Source organism: Peromyscus leucopus, chromosome 5 (assembly GCF_004664715.2).
Source record: "Peromyscus leucopus breed LL Stock chromosome 5, UCI_PerLeu_2.1, whole genome shotgun sequence".
Lineage (NCBI taxonomy): Eukaryota > Metazoa > Chordata > Mammalia > Rodentia > Cricetidae > Peromyscus > Peromyscus leucopus.
In genome coordinates, this window is record NC_051067.1 from 13681115 (window position 1) to 13688253 (window position 7139).

Here is a 7139-nt window from a genome sequence, read left to right on the forward strand (position 1 = left end):
GAAACACAGAGCCAAATACAGAGGTAAATAGCCAAAGAGATCAGAGTCATAACTACCTTATCTTACCACCTCGCCACCATCGCTTCCCCAGTTTCTTCCTGCCTGACTTGTGTTTTTATTGCCTTTCTGTTCTGCCATCTCATTGGCTCTAAACCCAACCACATGACTTCCTTGTCACTGCCCATCTTCTATACAGACCTCCAGGTCTCTATGGTTGGTACTGGGATTAAAGGCTCCTGTTACCACGTTTGGCTATGTCCTTGAACACACAGAGACTCTGCCTGCCATGTGATTGGATTAAGGGTGTGGGCTACCACCATCTGACTGCTGTTCCTGGCTCGCTATGACTTCTGATCTCCAGGCAAACTTTATTTATTAACATACAAATATAATCATATTTCAGCACAAATAAAATATCACCATAATTATATGGATGATATCTTGGTTATAAGCCTGAGCAATAGGTCAAATGGTTTACAATTAATATAAGCCTCTGTGTGTTTATTTGGGACTGAGTGGCTGTGGGACTGGGTGGGACAGAAACTTCTGGCTACAACTGGTGCCCAAAGTAAGGCTTGAGGCTCTCATTACACACACAAAGCATAAAGAATGGAGAAATGACTTAGAATGACTTACTCATATTCTGGAGTCCCAACTTCATTCTCACGTCACGTCATTAAAGATTCCAACACAACTTTTGGTTTTTACCTATTCACAAGTTCCATTCCACATAGGGATATATATGAAACCATTGCTTTTTGGCCATTTAAGTCCATCAGTGGCCAGGTGATATTGGACTGGAGCAATGAGCTATTTTTGACCCTCTGCCCAGAATAGCATCACCTGGTCTATGGCTAAATACAAGACAGCTCCTTGGACTTGGATACTAATGACTAGACAACCTGAATCAGGCCAGGCCTCACAGTAATAGAAGTTCATTTATTAATACAAAAAAGGGGAGATAGGAATATATGTATGTCATCTGATATGAGGAAGGGGAATGAAACCAAGCTTGGGTTAGAGGAGCCACAGCACAACTGAGGCTGTGATAATTTTTTTTGAGACAGGGTTTCTCTGTGTAACCACTCTGGCTGTCCTGGAACTCATTTTGTAGACCAGGCTGGCCTCGAACTCACAGAGGTCTGCATGCCTCTGCTTCCTGAGTGCTGGGATTAAAGGAGTGTGCCACCACCACCTGGTGAGGCTGTCACAATTTGAGAGCATCGGACTTTTTATACCTTTATCAGAAACAGAATATAATGGCAATTGCCAGGATCAATATAGTTGTAGCTGCCAGAATACAGTGAAGTTTGTAAGCCATACAGGGTACACAAGATTAATGTCTAAGACCAATTGTCAGGTCAAGCCTTCATGCTTCCTTGACTACTAAGGGAACATATAGAGAAACACACAGCAGCCTGAATACTTCACTGCCTGAGGGAGTGCATCAGTCTCTCAGGAACCGGAAGGCACATTGTGTCCCAGGAGTCATGGACTCTAACTTGAAAAACCTGACACTTGCCTTTCAAGGCAGCTAGGCCAGGCCAACTCCATGGTTCTCTGCAGCACCTAGTTTCATACAAAGCATACTACAGGACCTTAGACACAAATTAACCCCAGATTGACAGTAGATTATTTCAATATCTCCAATAGACAGGTCATATGGACAAAAAATAACCAAAGAAACATCAGAATTAAATGACATCATACATCAAATAGACTTAATAAGTTTCTACAGAATATTCCACCTGGACACCAAAGAATACACATTCTACTCAGCAGCCTATAGAAGTGTCTCTAAAGTAAACTACATACTAGGACACAAAACAACAAATGCAGCAAAATAGAAACGACTCTGTGTATTCTATATGACTGCAATGGAATAAAGCTTAAAATCAACAGCTAAGGAATGTCTAGTAATTAAATGTACTCACACAAATTAAATGACAGTTTATTAAATGATCAGTGATTCAAATAAGAAATCAAGAAAAACACTTGAAATTCCTGAAATTAAATAAAAATGGAAACATAACACAGCAAAATCTCTAGGGCACACTGAAGACAGTCCTTAGAGGAAAATGTATAGCTCTAATTGCCTATTAAAAATTTTAGAAAGATCCCCCAAAATAAGTGACTTAATATTGCAGTTTAGGAATTTGGAAAACCAAGAACAAACCAAACCTAAATTCAGTAGACAGGAAGAAATAATAAACAGCAAAATAGAAATTAATGGAATAGAAACAAAACCAACAAATCTAAGGGGTGGTTCTTTGAAAAGACAAACAATATTGACAGACCCTCAGCCCAATTCCCCAAAAGAAAAGAAAGAATCCCAGACACAGAGAGAACAGGAAAAGATTATAGCAGACACAAAGGAATTCAGAACATTATAAGGGTTTACTTTAGAGACTTAAACTCCACTAAATTATAAAATCCAAGAGATGAATGCATTTGTATATTCATCTATACCACCAAAGTTAAATCAAGAAGATTTAACTTGCAAGGGTATCAATCTAAGTAGGAGGTTCCACGCTCACAACCTGATTATGTCCCAAAGGCCATATCAAACTAGAGACTCAAGTTCCAGTGTGAAGGGGGAGGGGCATTGACAAACAGTTCACTTCATAAGGGAATAAACAAAGTTAGGAATGCTTCAGGAAGTGAGCAAAGTAGTCGGTTAGCAGTTCAATATACAGCAATAAACTGTGTTATATCAAAAAGAAATGCTAGTTACCTTTATTTGACTGGGATGTGCTACCACATCTGTTTATATTTTCCTTAGTATTCTTTTTTGTTGTTGTTTTTAGGTTTTTCATACAATATATTTTGGTCATATTCTTTCCCTGCCTTCAACTTTTTTCAAAATTCTCCCCAGCCATCCAACTTCTTATTTTTTATCTTAAGAAAAACAAAAAAATTAAAACAAATAAAAAGCACAAAAATTATAGTGGCCACAATTTTAAAACATGACTAGTATTTAGAAAAATATCTAATGAGAGATGGAAAGCCTTCAAGGTAAAATTTTACAAAATTATTAAAAGATATATTAAATCATCCCAAACTTAAAATGGTAGCATCATCTTCATAGTTTAAAAGAAACAATTTTATAATTGTATCAATTATTATAATTGATAAATATTCTAATTTAATGAAAATGAGAATTCCATATAATATTTTAAGATTCAGTATAATAATAAAATTAAAGTGTTTTTCTCCTTGGAATTTGACAGCTATAAAGAAATAAAGGGGAAGAAAATAAAATTATTTTGAAGGATGAGCTGGTTAAAGTTCCTCTATATACCATTAGGACCTACGGGATTGGAGAGATAGCTCAGTGGTTAAGAGCACTGGTTGCCTTGCAGAGCATGGGAGTTCAATTCCCAGCACCCACTTGGTATGTTACAGCCATCTATAACTCAATTTCCTGGGGATCTAATGCCCTCTTCTGGCCTCTGAGGGCACTGCATGCACATGGTATACAGACATACAGGCAGGCAAACACCCACATACATATTTTTAAAATACACTAGGACCTATAATAAAATCATAATAATTACTTTTCCATGGGCTGAGAACAGAGACCAATGGTGGGAAACAGACTATGCAGAAAAAACTCATTTACACTAACGTTTCTCACCAAGTTAGTTCAACAGAACTGTAGGGGGAAATTACTAGAGGAACGGTGTGTGTGTGTGTGTGTGTGTGTGTGTGTGTGTGTGTGTGTGTGTGTGTGTGTGTGTGCTTTTCATAGAATAATATCCTGCCAAGATATACAACCAATACCTACATCCAAACTGTAGGTTCCTATAAATCAATTAAGAAAAAGTAGGCGAGCGGCCCAAAGCTCAGCTGCATGTAATGAAACAGAAATAAGCAGATGTCAAACATACTAAAAGTTCTGAACTCCATCAGCTAATACTGCAGTTATGTGAGTGAAATGGAAAAGCCTGGGAAGAGAGGCTGCAAAGCAAAGGACCACAAAATAAGCCCACATGCCAGTGGGAGCCTCTGTACACTGGAACTGGAGCCCTAGATGCACACAAGCGATTAATAGCAACATCCAAGGAGGAAGCGGGTTTGAGGGCATTCAGAGCAATTAAACAGGGAGGGATGCAAATGACTACCAGCTGTGGAACGAACAGAGCATTTGGGGTGCATTAAAATAATGTAAAACTACTTAGTACAAATGAATTACGGTGTGGCTATCTAGAACAAAAGTGCATTATCATATGATACCCTGTTGAGTGGAAGGCGCCAGGCAGAAAGGAGACGTACTATGAGCAAACAAGGCTGCCGAGTTGAGGGATCTAAGCTTAGCATATCAAGATTCTACTTAAACATGAGGAAGAGACTCCTAGGCCAAGGTGGCTTCCCTGGTGCAGCGGGTAGGTGTGATGATAAAGAGGCACACGGGGCCTCGAGGCATTGACAGCATTGTGTAGTTTTACCCTAGCAGTGTTTGTGCGGTTGTTCGTGTTATATAATGAACTGACATCACATATATATTCTGCTAGATTTTCCTTATTTTACACTAAAAACAAATAAATGAAGAAATAGTAGAGATGAGATCTGGTGAAACAGGTGTGTGTCTATCTGTCTGTCTGTGTCTTCTGTGTGTGTGTGTGTGTGTGTGTGAGAGAGAGAGAGAGAGAGAGAGAGAGAGAGAGAGAGAGAGAGAGAGAGAGAGAGAGAGAGAGAGAGAGAGAAATGGATTGTTTGGGACAGGGCTTGGCAAGATAGAGTACAGAGTCAACAAAAATATGAGGAAAGACTGATGAACTGTGCCAGACAGTGGACGTGGACAGGTCTTTCATCTCCTCAGAGCCCAGAAAGAATGTAAAGTAGAAATGTAGATTTCCACATTGTTATCCATATGGAAATCTTCCACCAGGAACCAATCTACAAGCTGACTTAGACATTCTACACCAGAGAAGCATTGGTACATCACATGAGCTGAATATCCAGATGTTAGCGTGGTGATGGCATGGGCAGGATGGATACAGGTCTCCAGGGAGGGGACTGAGTGACCCCAATGAAATGTTTGCGGCTTCTCTGCAGGCACTTCCTGAGTTACTGGGCAGGCCTGTGTGACACAGCCCTCAGAAGCCACCCGATTCACACACTGCAAGTTCTATTGTGGCCCCTGCTCTGGTCAGAAAGGAAGGCAGACTGTGAACAGTGTCACTGCCCTGTCACCCAGGCTGAGGTAAGAGGAGCTCAGCCCCTCCTCAGCCTGCATCAAGGTAAGTAGGGGCTCCTGGGGTAGGTGTCCTCTGTGCCTGTCCTGTCGAGACTGTCCCACCTTTGAACTGAGGGTTGGAACAGTTTGTGACATGAGAAGGTCCTTGGCTCTCTTTGTCTCTGCACACCAACCTGCACAGTGACACAAACATCAAGGTGGAGCAAAGTAAGGAAAAGACAATGAGCCACAGACCTGGCTGGGGTCTTCACAGGGTTGGCTCATCCTGAAAGATCCCTAGATTCTGTTGTCTCTGTAACGATGGAATGATATGCAGAGTGATGGAACTGGGTGAGGATGACACCTCAAAGTGACCTTGCCTTCCCCACATGCCCCACCCCTTCCAGAGACTGCACTGAGGCAGAAGGAATGCTGACCTCCCCCTCCCCATCCCTGGCAAGACAGAAACCACTGCACTGAAAAGCACAGCATGAACTAGGAAGCGGCTCCTATCTGGGAAGGAGCCATTAGCTTTTCTTTGATTTTCTTAAATTAGCCATATTGATTTTCTTTGCAGGAAAAAAAAGCCAGCGTTTATTACCAGGAAAGCATTGGGGGAAACAATGGCTGGACGATGGGACAGCTTTTGGAAGATTTCGTGATGCAAAGGCCAAGGTGGCCTGAGGCACCTGCTCCTTGGCCTATTCTGGTAAGGTTCATTTGGAGTGACCAGCTCTCTGGGCAGCAGCATATGACTGCTCCTTGTCTTCCCTTCCCTTGTATGTGACTGGATAGTTGTTCTCTTTGGAACTGGTGAGGTGGCCACAGCTCATTCCTTTCTCTGTACTTAATATGGGTCACGGACCCTCTGGACAATGCCTGATTGCTGTTTATCTCCAACATCTCTGTGCATAAAACAGATGTTTGTGTTCCTTGGGCTGGTATGTAGACAGCAGCCCCTTCCAGTCTTCATTCTAAATTGATCTGAGTCATAGGCTCTCTGGGCATCAACATCTAATTACTGCTTGTCTCCAATTCCCCTGTTCCTACATGGATGGTTGTTCCCCTTGGGAGTGGGGAGTTGGCCATAGCCCATTCCTCTCTTCACTCTGTTCTGATGTTGATCACAGGCTCTCTGGGCACCAACAACCAACTGCTGTTTGTCTCTGATTCCCTTATACATGGATGGATGGCTCTGATCCTCGGGGCACATTAATCTCTCTGGTCTGCTATTCTTAGGGTCATAGAGACCCTTAGGAGAGTGAAAGCCACTCAGCTGGGATATCAGAGGTTCCACTTTAAACCATTGTTCCTCTGTTGGGTCCCCTACATTAAGACCCAGCCAGTTCACCAGGACCTGTACCACAACATTCATGATGTATTGCATTTCAACTACCATACTGTAGATGAGCTTTTGTCTTGTGACTTACTCCTGGGTCATTACAGTAGCTGGTGGGGAGTTTTCACTCTTCAGAGAGTTCTCCTGCCCCTTGTCTTTTGTGCTGAGGTTGAGATATTGTAGAAAATCCTTATGATTTTCTTCAGATAACTTTCTGGAAGAGCCTGTCCCTCTCCTGGCATATCGAGGGAGGACCGACTCTCACTCATGGCTGTATCCTTGAGCTGGGTGAATGTGGAGGTGTATGCAAATGCCATGGCTGGTGGAGTATTGATCCACATGTGGCAAGAAGGAAATCTGCTTCAACACAACTCAGTAGCTGGAGTTGGTTCAAACTTTTAGGGTCTAACACTGGACAGTTTACTTTTTAGGCATTTAAGTACAATACAACTTTGTAAAAAGTTTCCTGATAATTATCTCAATCCCATGTGCACAATAAAGTTTTAAGCTTAAAGCATGACTACATTGAAACTCTTTGCAAATACATGTGGCCTACACCTCAAAGATGGGCTCTATTGTTGGGGAAGATTATTTTAAGGTATGTTACTTTTGTTTCTGTTG